Raw genomic sequence first — 15,117 nt, forward strand, 5'->3', positions numbered from 1 at the left:
CTGCAAACGTCTGGTTATTAAAGGAATATCTACATAGGTGTATAGAGGCCCATTTCCAGCAACCATCACTCCAGTGTTCTAATGGTACATTGTGTTTGCTAAGCGCGTTAGAAGACTAATGGATGATTAGAAAACTCTTGAAAACCCTTGTGCAATTATGTTAGCACAGCTGAAAACAGGTTTGCTTGTTAAAGAAGCTATAAAACTGGCCTTCCTTTGAGCTAGTTGAGTAACTGGAGCATCACATTTGTTGGTTTCGATTATACTCTCCAAATGGCAAGAAAAAGAGAACTTTCATGTGAAACTCGACAGTGTATTCTTGTTCTTAGAAATGAAGGCTATTCCATGCGAGAAATTGCCAAGAAACTGAACATTTCCAACAATGGTGTGTACTACTCCCTTCAGAGAACAGCGCAAACAGGCTCTAACCAGCCCCGGTGCACAACTGTGCAAGAAGACAAGTACTTTAGAGTCTCTAGTTTGAGAAATAGATGCCTCACAAGTCCTCAACTGGCAGCTTCATTAAATGGCACCTGCAAAACACTAGTGTCAATGTCTATAGTGAAGAGGTGCGACTCCGGGATGCTGACCTTCTAGGCAGAGTGGCAAAGAAAAAGCCATATCCGAGACTGGCCAATAAAAGGAAACTATTAATATGGGCAAAAGAACACAGACACTGGACAGAGGAAGATTGGAAAAAAGTGTTATGGACAGACAAATCGAAGTTTGAGGTGTTTGGATCAGACAGAAGAACATTTGTGAGACGCAGAACAAGTGAAAATATGCTGGAAGAGTGACTGACGCCATCTGTCAAGCATGGTGGAGGTAATGTAATGGTCTGGGGCTGCATTGGTGCTGGTAAAGTGGGAGATTTGTACAAGGTAAAAGGGATTTTGAATAAGGAAGGCTATAACTCCATTTTGCAATGCCATGCCATACCCTGTGGACAGCGCTTGATTGGAGCCAATTTCCTCCATCAACAGGACAATGACCCAAAGCACACCTCCAAATTATGCAAGAACTATTTAGGGAAGAAGCAGGCAGCTGGTATTCTGTCTGTAATGGAGTGGCCAGCACAGTCACCAGATCTCAACCCCATTGAGCTGTTGTGGGAGCAGCTTGACTGTATGGTACACAAGAAGTGCTCATCAAGCCAATCCAATTTGTGGGAGGTGCTTCAGGAAGCGTGGGGTGAAATTTCTTCAGATTATCTCAACAAATTAAAAGCTAGAATGCCAAAGGTGTGCAATGCTGTAATTGCTACAAAAGGAGCATTCTTTGACGAAAGCAAAGTTTGAAGGACAAAATTGTTATTTCAAATAAAAATCATTATTTCTAACCTTGCCAATGTCTTCACTATATGTTCTATTCATTTTGCAACTCATTTGATAAATAAAAGTCAGATTTCATGTAAAACACGAAATTGTCTGGGTGACCCCAAACTTTTGAACAGTAGTGTATATATATATATATATATAAATATATATATACAGTCAGGTGCATAAATATTGGGATATTGACAGAATTTTCATATTTTGGCCTCTATTCACCACCACAATGGCTTTGAAATGAAACAAACAAGATGTACTTTAACTGCAGACTTTCAGATTTAATTTGAGGGTAATTACATCCAAATCAGGTGAACGGTGTAGGAATTACAATGGTTTCTATATGTGCCTCCCACTTTTTAAGGGACTATCAACTCAAAAGCTATTTCATGGACAGGTGTGGCCTATTCCCTTGTTATTTCATTATCAATTAAGCAGGTAGAAGGTCTGGAGTTGATTCTAGGTGTGACATTTGCATTTGGAATCAGTTGCTGTCGACTCTCAATATGAGATCCAAAGAGCTGTCACTATCAGTGAAGCAAGCCATCATTAGGCTAAAAAAAAAAAAAAAAAACCATCAGAGAGATAGCAAAAACATTAGGTGTGGCCAAATCAACTGTTTGGAACATTCTTAAAAAGAAAGAACACACCGGAGAGCTCAGCAACACCAAAAGACCCGGAAGACCATGGAAAACAACTGTGGTGGATGACAGAAGAATTATTTCTCTGGTGAAGAAAAACCCCTTCACAACAGTTGGCCAAATCAAGAACACTCTCCAGGAGGTAGGTGTATATGTGTCAAAGTCAACAATCAAGAGAAGACTTCACAAGAGTGAATATAGAGGGTTCACCACAAGATGTAAACCTGTGATGTGAGCCTCAAAAACAGGAAGACCAAATTAGAGTTTGCCAAACAACATCTAAAAAAGCCATTACAGTTCTGGAACAACATCCTATGGACAGATGAGACAAAGATCAACTTGTACAAGAGTGATGGGAAGAGAAGAGTATGGAGAAGCAAAGGAACTGCTCATGATTCAAAACATACCACCTCATCAGTGAAGCAGGGTGGTGGTAGTATCATGGCATGGGCATGTATGGCTGCCAATGGAACTGGTTCCCTTGTATTTATTGATGATGTGACTGCTGACAAAAGCAGCAGTATGAATTCTGAAGTGTTTCGGCAATATTATATGCTCATATTCAGTCAAATGCTTCAGAACTCATTGGATGGCGCTTCACAGTGCAGATGGACAATGACCCGAAGCATACTGCAAAAGCAACCAAAGAGTTTTTTAAGGCTAAAAAGTGGAATGTTATGCAATGGCCAAGTCAATCCCCTGACCTGAATCGGATTGAGTATGCATTTCACTTGATGAAGACAAAACTGAAGGGAAAATGCCCCAAGAACAAGCAGGAACTGAAGACATTTGCAGTAGAGGCCTGGCAGAGCATCACCAGGGGTGAAACCCAGCGTCTGGTGATGTCTATGCGTTCCAGACTTCAGGCTGTAACTGCCTGCAAAGGATTTGCAACAAAGTATTAAAAAGTGAAAGTTAGATTTAGGATTGTTTAGTTTGTCCCATTACTTTTGGCCCCTTAAAAAGTGGGAGGCACATATAGAAACCGTTGTAATTCCTACACCGTTCACCTGATTTGGATGTAATTACCCTCAAATTAAATCTGAAAGTCTGCAGTTCAAACACATCTTGTTTGTTTCATTTCAAAGCCATTGTGGTGGTGAATAGAGGCCAAAATATGAAAATTCTGTCAATGTCCCAATATTTATGCACCTGACTGTATATATATATACATATATATATATATATATATATATATATATATATGTAGCAAGCAGGTGTTCATGGCAAAGGACCAGGCAACACTCACAAAGACTTTGTGAAATTAAAGAACTTTAATTTATTTCCGTTTCAAGGCTACGCAGGCCTTTTCATCAGACATTGAGTAGCCTTGAAACGTTGGAAATAAATTAACGTTTTTTTATTTCACAAAAGCAGATGTTTATGGCAAAGGACCAGGCAGCACTCACAAAGTCCTTGTGAAATGAAAAAACTTTAATTTATTTCCAACATTTCAAGGCTACGCAGGCCTTTTCGTCAGGCATGCATAGCCTTGAAAAGTTGGAAATTTAACGTTTTTTGATTTCACAAAGTCCGTGTAAGTGCCGCCTGGTCCTTTGCCATGGACACCTGCTTGCTGTATTGTATTTAAGGAAGGCATCCCGGAATTCATACCAGGGAATCAAGAGTGCCCCTCTACATGATTATATATATATATATATATATATATTGTGATAGAAGCACTGGGGGAGTGTGGAATGGCTTCTATGTATGTACTAGGTTCCTGTCATATGTGTTCTGAAACCCCCAGGAGAAGTCTGTTAGGAAAGCAGACTAGTAATGTCAGCTTTTGGAAAAGCCAGTTTGGGTCATGGGGGTGTGGATGTGAGGAGAGGGAGGGCTCCATCCATAGGCCACTCCAGGTCTTGGGCCTTTCAGCTTGGGAGCAGCCTCATTAGGGCTTCCACCTGGTACTGGCTGATTTAAGCTGGGTTTGTTTCTGGCTGAGTGTCTCACACCTGGGAGAGCAGGCAGACTAGCCTGTTCAGAGACACTTGGCTACTTTCCTTGTAAGTACTCTGCACATGATTTGTGGATGGTGAGGGAAATAGGCCCAACCACTATTATAGAGAGGGAATCGGCTATGTAGCTAGTGCTAGGACTTATGTTTATGTTTTGTTTATGTTTGCATTCATTTGGCACAATAAAGACTGGTGCTGGCCAGTTTGTACGAGAACCCCAGACTTGTATCCTGTTTCTACGGCTGCTGTGTGTGTGTAAAGAGGGAGTCCATCTACCCCAGGAGAGGGACCCCTAACCTGACTGTGTCACATTGGTGGAGAATGCGGGCAATCACACACTGAAGTTTGCAGCAAGGAAAAATTTTCATTTAAAATTTGAAGGGACAGATACCAATTTGTCAGGGTGGATATAAAGTTGTGTCCTTTGAAGTCCATAGAGGTGGCATCCGCAGATGCTTACGGAAAGCCAGATTCTGCTTCCAACCTACACCTCAGGACAACATGGAGGACATTGTCAAAGCCTTGCTCCAAGCTGCGGCAGCTTAGCAGGAAACGAACAAACTGCAGCAAGAAGCTACCAGGGCTCAGCAGGAAACAAACAAAGTTCAGCCAGAAGCTACCAGGGCTCAGCAGGAAGCTACCAGGGCCCAGCAGGAATCCACCCAGGTGCAACTATTGGCCTTGGAGGCAGCCCAGAGGCAACAACAAGTCACCATCGAGGAAACCCACCAGGCCATAGCGGAAAACAGCCAGGCCATAAAAGAGGTGGTACAACAGCTTATAGTCTGGTCTGGAGATGCTTCCCCTGCTCTTCTAACTAACACTCACACCATAGGGGCCAGTCACTTTCTGCAAAAGATGACCCAGAGTGACGATGTGGAGGTGTACCTTACGGCCTTTGAAAGAACCGCTGAAAGAGAGAAGTGGCCTAAAAAGCAGTGGGCAAGTCTTGTGGCACCCTTCCTGTCTGGAGAACCACAAAAGGCCTACTATGATTTATGCCTGGATGATGCCAAGTTAAAACGGGAGATCCTAACCCGTTTGGGAGTCACCTCATTTGTTCGGGCCCAATGAGTCCACCGCTGGGAGTTTTAAATGGAAAAACCTCCACACTCACAGATGCATGACCTCGTCCATCTAACCACAAAATGGCTGCAGCCCAAGATGCTGACAGGACCACAGATTGTGGAAAGAGTCGTGATGGACCGGTATCTGCGATCGTTACCTGCGTCTCTGCGCAAGTGGGTGAGCCATGCAGACCCTAAGTCTGCAGACCAGCTAGTCGAACAGGTGGAGAGGTACGTGGCGGCTGAGGAGCTGATGAGTGTGCCCCACCGAGCCCTGATGGCGCATCGGCAAACTTCCATTGACACATTGGTAAGACTGTTCCAGGGGAGAAGGGTGCTGGGTGGTGGAATGTACTCAAGACTGGGGGTGTGGAACCTGGAGATGGGCCAGCCAGGCCAGGAAGATTCCATCCCCGTAAAAGACTAGATATTAATGTAATTCAATGTTTCTGATGTGGTGGTTTTGGCCATATTGCGGCTAATTGTTCACTTACCTCTGAACCTATGCAAGGTGATACTGCTCATGTCGACCGCAGGATATCTTTCTTTGCACAACCAGCCTGTACTGCTGACCAGCAGGTTGAGACAGATAAGCACATGTGTATACTCACTGTAGAAGGCAACCGAGTAGAGGCTCTGTTAGATTCTGGTAGCCTGGTGACACTTATGAAAGCTGAACTGGTGAACCCCTTGAAGCGTAAGTGGAAAACTGTTGGTGTGACCTGCATATATGGGGATACCCGGTATTATGATACTGCAGAAGTGAACATAGAAACACCATGTGGTTCCGTGATAGTCTCTCTGGGTTTGGTTCAGGGCTTAATGTATGATGTAATATTGGGCAGGGGACTTTGCTCACTTCTGGAAGTTGTGGGAAAGCCGATTTTGCACAGAGGTCAATCACCCTGACTCATTTGAGAGGGTTACTGATGTAGTAGCAGAGTCAGAGATGTTCCCTTATTCTAGTATGATTGGCGAACTAGACAATTCGGAGCCTGACGATGGCTCGCCAAGTGGTGTGCCTCCCACTGAGGTAGGGAATGTTATTGAGCCTGTGGACCACCTGCCTGATCTTGAGGTCAGGAGAGAGGTCTTTGCCGTGGAGCAGTTGAATGACCCTACTTTGGTAAAAGCCAGGGAGAATGTCAAGGTGATTAATGGTAAACCCATAGACTCCGATAGTCCTTTGTCATATCCTCACATGGCAGTATGTCAGGATTTGTTGTATCAGGTGACTAAGAAGGGAGAAGAAATTGTGGAACAATTAATAGTTGCCAAAGCATACAGAAGAACATATTAGATCTGGCCCATGGTCATATAATGACAGGCCACCTAGGGGTAGAGAAAACTACTGAGCAGAGGTTTTTATGGCCCGGGGTCCCTAAAGAGGTATCTGACTATTGTGCATCCTGCCCTGAATGTCAGTATCATGCTCCAAGGCCACATATCAAAAGTCCCCTGGTTCCGTTACCCATTATTGAGGTTCCCTTTGAAAGAATAGCTATGGATTTGGTTGGGCCATTAATGAAATCTGCCCGCGGCCATCAATATATTCTGGTGATAATGGATTACGCTACGCGGTACCCGGAAGCAATACCATTACGCAATACGTCAACCAAGACCATTGCTAGAGAATTAGTCCATGTCTTTAGCAGGTTGGGAATACCTAAGGAGATCCTGACTGACCAAGGTACCCCATTTATGTCAAAAATCATGAAAGAGTTATGCCGCCTGTTTAAAATTGACCAATTAAGAACCTCTGTGTACCATCCCCAGACCGATGGGCTAGTGGACAGGTTTAATAAAACTTTAACACACTTGCTAAGGAAAGTAGTGGACAAAGATGGTAGAGATTGGGATTACTTGTTACCTTATTTGCTGTTGGCCATAAGAGAGGTTCCCCAATCCTCCACAGGGTTTTCCCCTTTTGATTTATTATACGGGAGACATCCAAGGGGGCTACTTGACATTGCCAAAGAGACATGGGAGGGGCAGTCCAGTCCGTATAAAACAATTATTGAGCGTGTTTCTCAAATGCAAGAAAGAATTGCTGCTGTGGTGCCGATAGTAAGAGAGCACTTGGAACAGGCCCAACAGGCACAGCAGAGGGTATACAACGGCAATGCTCGCTTATGCAACTTTGCTCCTGGGGACAGAGTGTTGGTGTTGGTTCCCACAGTAAAAAGTAAACTTTTGTCTAAATGGCAAGGACCCTGGCAGACAAGGAAATGGCAGAACAGATATACCATGTAAATCTTATAAAACCCTGGAAGGATAGAGCAGCACTGTCAGCCACCCGAGCCCCTCCAGTAAACCCAGGGCCCATGGTACCAGAAGTGACAGTGGCAAAAACCCAGTCAACAGCAGGAAGTTAAGGAATTTCTGATCAGAAATAGTGTGCTGTTTTCTGATCTACCAGGGAAAACCACGGTCATCAAACATGGCATAATCACTGACCCAGGGGTTAGGATTAACCTGAAACCCTACAGAAGCCCAAAGAGAATCAGTGTTGAAGGAAATTAAAAAAATATTAGAGTTGGGTGTAATTGAAGAATCTCATAGTGAGTGGTCAAGACCCTTTGTGCTCATTCCAAAACCCGACGGGAGTGTGCGATTCTGCAATGACTTCCGGAAATTGAACAGTGTGTCAGAGTTTGATGCCTACCCTATGCCTAGGGTGGACGAACTAATTGAAAGGCTGAGGACAGCCAGGTATTTAACTACTCTTGAGTTAACCAAAGGGTATTGGCAAGTGCCGTTAACTGAGAACGCCAAAGGAAAGACCACTTTTTCTGCACCAGAGGGGTTGTTTCAATACAAAATGTTGCCCTGTGGGCTACATGGGGCACCTGCTACCTTTCAAAGAATGATGGATAGGATTCTAAGGCCCCATAGATAGTATGCTGCTGCTTCTCTGGATGATGTGGCCATTCATAGTCCTGATTGGCAGTCTCACTTGCCCAGAGTACAAGCAGTATTGGACTCCATCTATAAGGCAGGTTGACAGCCAACCCAAAAAAGTGTTGTCTGGGGATGGAAGAAGTAAAATATCTTGGGTACACCATTGGCAGAGGTTTGATAAAGCCACAGCTCAATAAGATTGAGGCAATCCAAAACTTGCCAAGACCCCTGAATAAAAAGCAGGTGAGAGCCTTCTTAGGGATCACTGGGTATTATAGGAGGTTTATACCCAATTTTGCCACCATTGCAGTCCCACTGACTGACCTTACCAAAGGCAAACAGAAAGTCATGGTGGAATGGGGTCCTGAAGCAGAGAAGGCTTTCCAGGAGTTAAAAATAGCGTTATGTACCGAACCAGTTTTGGTGACCCCTGCTTTTGACAAAGAGTTTGTTGTACAAACCGATGCGTCAGATGTAGGCATCGGAGCGGTCCTGTCCCAAAGCAAAGAGGGTGAAGAACACTCGATTTTCTTCTTAAGCCGTAAATTAAATGTACATGAAAGAAACTATGCTACGGTCGAGAAAGAAGCATTGGCCATAAAGTGGGTGTTAGAGACTCTCAGGTACTACTTGGTGGGAAGAAAGTTCAGATTTATCACTGACCATGCCCCTCTGAAGTGGATGTCAGAAAACAAGGACAGTAATGCGAGAATAATGAGATGGTTCTTGGCATTACAAACCTTTAAATTTATGGGCCAGGAAGCCAGCTTGCCAATGCAGATGCTTTGACACGTGTCCATTGTTTTAGGGCTGCAGTTGTTCTGCCCCACAGGTTGAAACAAAGGGGGGGATATGTGATAGAAGCACTGGGGAAGAGTGGAATGGCTTCTATGTATGTACTAGGTTCCTGTCATATGTGTTCTGAAACCCCCAGGAGAAGTCTGTTAGGAAAGCAGAATAGTAATGTCGGCTTTTGGAAAAGCCAGTTTGGGTCATGGGGGTGTGGATGTGAGGAGAGGGAGGGCTCCATCCACAGGCCACTCCAGGTCTTGGGCCTTTCAGCTTGGGAGCAGCCTCATTAGGGCTTCCACCTGGAACTGGCTGATTTAAGCTGGGTTTGTTTTTGGCTGAGTGTCTCAAACCTGGGAGAGCAGGCAGACTAGCCTGTTCAGAGACACTTGGTTACTTTCCTTGTAAGTACTGTGCACATGTTTTGTTGATGGTGAGGGCAGTAGGCCCTACCACTATTATAGAGAGGGAATCTGCTGTGTAGCTAGTCCCCAGCCGGGCTAGGACTTATGTTTATGTTTTGTATATGTTTGCATTCATTTGGCACAATAAAGACTGGTGCCGACCAGTTTGTACGAGAACCCCAGACTTGTATCCTGTTTCTACAGTCACTGTGTGTGTAAAGATGGAGTCCATCTACCCCAGGAGAGGGACCCCTAACCTGACTGTGTCACTATATATATATATATATATATATATTTTCCAGCAATGTTGGCACTCACCAAAGTCCAACAAGGTGTATTTATTAGATAGACTCACATAAACTAAAGTCAATGTTTCGGCCCATACTTATGTCTTTGTCAAGACGTTTCAAATCAAAGCAACAGGGGGCAGAAGTAAACAAAACAGAGCAGGGTCCATCAACTTGAAATTTATGTGAGTCTGTCTGATAAATACGCCTTGCAGTGTGGAAGTGCAGAGTCTTTAGGCCGAGGGGGATGTTGTTGGGGTAGGGGTTTCATTGGGGGCATCAGTGTACCAGGCCCCAAGATTTCTGTTGCTGGCCCTGCCCATGAGATGGCCTTGTTTTGTTTTTACCTCAGGTCACCTCCCAAGAATGGCCATGGCTTTCCCGCCACGGTCTCTGCATACAGTCAGTGTACACAGAGGTTTCCAAGACTTTTCATGCAGTAGCAAATAATCGCTCAACTGAGCAAACTTCTACACTGCGTCCACTTCTGAATCAGGCCATCTGTGATCTATTGACTAGCAGTAACAGAAGAGGCTTAAAGTGTCCTTAACGCGTTTCTCCTTGACTTGGCACACAAGTTTTTTCAGTAGGCAGTGATATTGAATTGCTGTTTCTGTATTACAGAATCGGCATGGTGCTGGCAAAAAAAATATTTTCCTAGGTGTTATCTGAAACTTCCAATTACCAACTATGGAACCTTGTGTACAGAATGTTACTCTTTACAATTTGGCATGAATTGATACATTACTCCACTGCACAGAATAATGTGCAGCTCTGACATCGACAGTCATCAAGAATAACAATCCAATCCTATAAATATACTTTACAGTTGACCAGGGGCGCCAAAAGGGCGAGGGAGGGGGGCAGGTACTGTTTACCCAGGCTCAAGCTTGTTGGAGGGGTCCAGGTCAGCTGCTGAGGGGGACATTTGTCATTGTCCCCTTTTGCAGTAGTTTGCCTGGGATGTGAGTCACATATTACATCATCTGACATGTAAGAGACCCTGAAGAAGAGTATGCGCCAGGAGCCGTCACTCTGGTACCCAAGCTCTGTGCCACATACCACCCCCTTCTTAGCTCTCGGCGCTCCTTGCACTTTTTTCAGGGATTTTTTTGTGGAATGAGGTGTGACCACCCCTGATTTTGCCCATCTCTGCTCTCAACGGCCCTGCAGTTGACTGGCCTAATTAAGGTACGATGCATCCCGCCACTTTCCGCAATCTGAAGATGGTGTTACCCACCACATGCAAAGCTTTCCGAAACTTGGTACATAAGAGAAATGTAGTCAAGCCCCCAAAAACTGCATTTTCGGAGTTTAACCATATTTTTGGCTTTGCTGCATCCCACCCATTGTCTCAGTGTTGCCCTCTCCCTCCAGACTGTAATCTTCCACGAGCTGGTCCCTCTCTAAGATCTATCTCATGTCTGTACCTCCTTCATCAACCTCATCTGTACATGTTCTGTTTTTATGTGTGATTTTGTATGATTTAGATCTCTATTTACCTCAATCAAAGATTACAGGAATCATAACACACCCAGAAAACCCCTGAAGCTGGCACTGCCCTAACACCTCTGCCATGCAGCTACCAGTCACGAACATAAATAATAACTAAAGCCAAAACATAATGTAATAATTAGCAATAAAATGAATCAAATCTTTCCTGTATTATAAGTAAAAAAATTCCCGTTAGCCATTTTAAAATGGCTGCAGAGGGATGTGATTTGGAGGACCAATCAGCAGTAATATCTATGCGATTGTGACTTCTGATGGTTATCTTGTGCTAACGAACCTTCACCCAGATCCATCCCTGCATAGCATCACATAGCCTTGTTTTCAGTGAAAATATTACCTTAAAATAGATTATACATTTATAATTCCAAATATTATCTTAAAAAAGATTATACATTTATAACTCCAATGGTAAATCTATCTATCGATCATCTATCTCTTTATATTTCAGTGATATTAAACATATGTTTTAAAACCACTTGTATTTTCCATTCCTCCCAATAATAAGTGCTAAATTTGAAATTGATGCCTGCAACACACTTAACAGTTATTTTATTCCATCCAGGTTTATTAAACAGAAGTGGAAAATGGGAGCAAAACATTTAGTAACATTTAAAAACAGTCAATTATTGAAATAAAATCCTGCAGCCAAATTGCAGGCACAAAAATACTCTATATTTCTAAAACAAATATAATGGTTGGTTTTATAAATGGCCCCTGATAGCAGCTATTATGACCTGCGGTCCTTTTGTCTGTTGCTGCTGCTATTTATTGCAGCATGGGTCTGACCAATACGTTCTGTTATGTCATGCCATGGCACAAATCCATTTTATGTACAGGTTTGAAATGAATGGAAATTCTAGCTTACATAGATATAGATACAATAGACATATACTGCTCTCAGGAGAGAATACATTATTTACTGCTTCATTTTGTACACGTACCACACTGTGTTATATGTGACAGCTCCCCTCAATAACTATTCAATAATGTTCAGGTTAATAACAACCATAGCAGTCAACCTGGTGGTTACAATACATTTTAAATGTTAGTATATGTCTAGAAATGTGTATACTATTTAATGTCCTGAGATATGCTGACTGATATTCTCTATACTGGAAGGACACCTAGTGGTCTACTTTTGATTTGTCTTAAAGAGAATATGTCACCAGGTTCTACATTTGAATTTTTATTTTCTTAATACAAAGGGGTATTTATTCATCATCACTTAATTTCTACAAAATCATGTGAAAATTAACTTTCCCATACTTTTGAAAAAATGAAGTGTCAGGGCCAGTCATCAAGTTCCAAAAAAGCATTTTTTTTAGAACTTGATGGTGTTACTGAACGACATCCTGAGATGGCGTTCAGCCCTCGATAATCTTCATAGGCTGCCATTTTCACAGCAGCCTGTGAAGATTTACATGGCAGCCCAACCACTGCAGCCAGCAGAGGGTTCTATTGAGCCCCCTCCCTGCTGTAACTGCACTGAGAGCTGCCTCCTGCTCCAACTCACATGTCACAGTCTTCTTCCTGTCCAGGCTCCATGGCGCCGCTCTGGGTAAAAAGAGGAGACAGGTGAGAGGGAGTGGGGAGGCTGACAGAGCGCACACTGGGGAACAAATGTGGGGGTGGGGGGAGTGGGGTCAGCCCGCACAATAGGATGCCGGGGTTGGGACGCAGCAGCAGCAGGGGAAGGAGAGATGGGATGACAGAACGGACACCGGGTAAAGGATGCAGGGGGGAGGAGAGATAATACAGAGGGCAGTGGGTTTAGCAGGGGCCAAAGACGTCTGTAACTGTGGTCGGATGGGCACAGACACCAGCAGCTGCGGGGAAATCTACAGGGACATGGCAGATGTATCACTTTTCCGAAAAGCTGACTCTGTAAAAAGAGCAGCTTTTCGTAAGTGATACGTTACTTAGTGAGGCAAAACAGTTTTTTAATCTCGCAGTCAGTTTAAAACATAATTATCACAAGTGATAATTATGTAATAATGAATAGACCCCTTAGTGGCTTATGTAATTATGAAACAATGAGGTTTCTCCAGTTATGCCCCTGGTAAATATGTATACACCAACAGACAACAAAATTGCCGTCTTATGGAGCGTACACACGGTCAGATTTGTCAGACTTGTCAGATTTGTCAGATGAACGACTGAACGATTTAACGATTTGAACGATTTGGACGATTTGACCAAAGTTTTGAACGATTTGAACGATTGAACGATTTTTGACTGCATTAAAATGAATGGAATCGTCCAAGTCTGACTGCAAACCCATCAGATGTCAGATATCGTTATCTGACAAACGGGAACGCGCATCGTTGATCGTCCATCGTTCAGGCATGTCAGATATGAACAATTTTCCATCAGATATGAACGACTGAACGATTTTTAAATCGTTATCGTCCATATCTGAAGAAAAAATCTGATCGTGTGTATGCACCATTACATGTATATTTTGAATTCTTACTGATTTTAATATACATGGAACTGAAAGTGTAGTGTAAACATGAAAAGAGCACTTAATGATAATGACTGTCATATTTAAAAAAATATATAAATAAATAATAATAGTGGTATGTCCCCATAATAATAATAATAATAATAATAATAATAATAATAATAATAATAATAATAATAATAATAATAATAATAATTTTTTTTATATAGTGCTTTTCTCCAAAAGGACTTAAGGCACTTTACAGATAGAATGAACATAATGTTTAGATTATCATAAAGCACAGAAACCATGAAAATAAGACAGAGATTTAGATTTACATAAAGTATAAAAACCATGAATATAATACAAGGTGTGGCAGACATCAGTTCCAAGGGATTATCCATCCTACCCATGAAGGATCCAGGTGGCGCAGCCATTTTAGGCACACTACATAGGATTACACTGGGCAGAATAGGCAATTCTTGAAAGAAATTACAAACATTGGCAGAGATAAAAATGCTAGGCAAGACCCTTGCAAAATCATCAGAACTCTGCATTATTCATTTTATACAGGCGAGGCAGCCAAGTTGGGCGCACTACATCGGTTACAAAGTGCGTAAAGCAATACATGGTAATAAAACATACAAGGGTAATAAGAAAAGTGACTAATAGGATACCCACTACTTAAATAGTTCATCAGGTGTTCATCCTGCCCTTGAAAGTACCAGGCTAAGCAGCCAACTAAGGCACACTGCATAGGTTGCACTGGGCAGGATGAGCAATTCATAGACGTGTAACATGCAGTGAGAAATTACAGAGAAAAGAAAAAGAACAGTAGGTTGGAGTGGGCGGAGGTACTAGGTAAATGGGATTGGGAAGAAGAGGGACATGGATGGATGGTAGAGTAGGGAGTCCATGATGCACAGTAATGAGAGACATACAAAGTAGTCAGTCATCATACGATTTCCCTCCGACTCCGCGGAGCTCCCTTAAAAAGTCCCAGCAGCATATTTGTTGTATTTTTTAGCACAGGATCTGTCGTAATATCGATCCTGTGTCTCACAGGCTCATAAGGGAAACAGTAATTGAAATTACTTGAATTTCCGCATGATGGATCGCATGAATGTAATCCTGGTTAAGGGTTAAGACCATACTGTATTAATAAATATATATATAAGGCAAAATATATAAATACATTTCATATATTTACAGGTGAAGGGATGTGAATGGTTGGAATTGGTAAATGTGTAGGGACTGCAGTACAATACAATATATGTAAAATTTACAATGTAATGTAATCTATTTATGTACATATTCTGAGGTAAAATGTTAACAAATTCATGCTATATATGAAAAAGTATACATATATACTGTGTGTGAACAAAGGACAATTCATATATATATATATATATATATATATATATATATTGGCATTTATTAAATAGATAACTGTGGTAATTCTGGCTATAACATATACTATGGTACAAGGGGTGGAGTAATATAGCTGGGAGTGATTTGGTTCCTGTAAGGAAAAGAAGGTCCAGTTAGAGATAGGTATATAACAGCTATCAGGAGTAGCTGACAGTTCAGGGGGACATCCACTACACGATTTTAGCAGGCGATTGAACGATAACGATGTCGTTATCGTTCAATCGTTTAAAAATCGTTTATAAATCGGGCAGTGTTTGGTCGTTAATGATCAAAGATGCGCGCTCCCGCTGGTCGTTTGATCGTCTCGTGAGTCATCTGAACATGCAGGTCAATTTCACTTGATGTATTAAAGA

Source organism: Taudactylus pleione, unplaced genomic scaffold (genome assembly GCF_031769625.1).
Source record: "Taudactylus pleione unplaced genomic scaffold, aTauple2 ptg000064l, whole genome shotgun sequence".
NCBI classification, from domain to species: domain Eukaryota; kingdom Metazoa; phylum Chordata; class Amphibia; order Anura; family Myobatrachidae; genus Taudactylus; species Taudactylus pleione.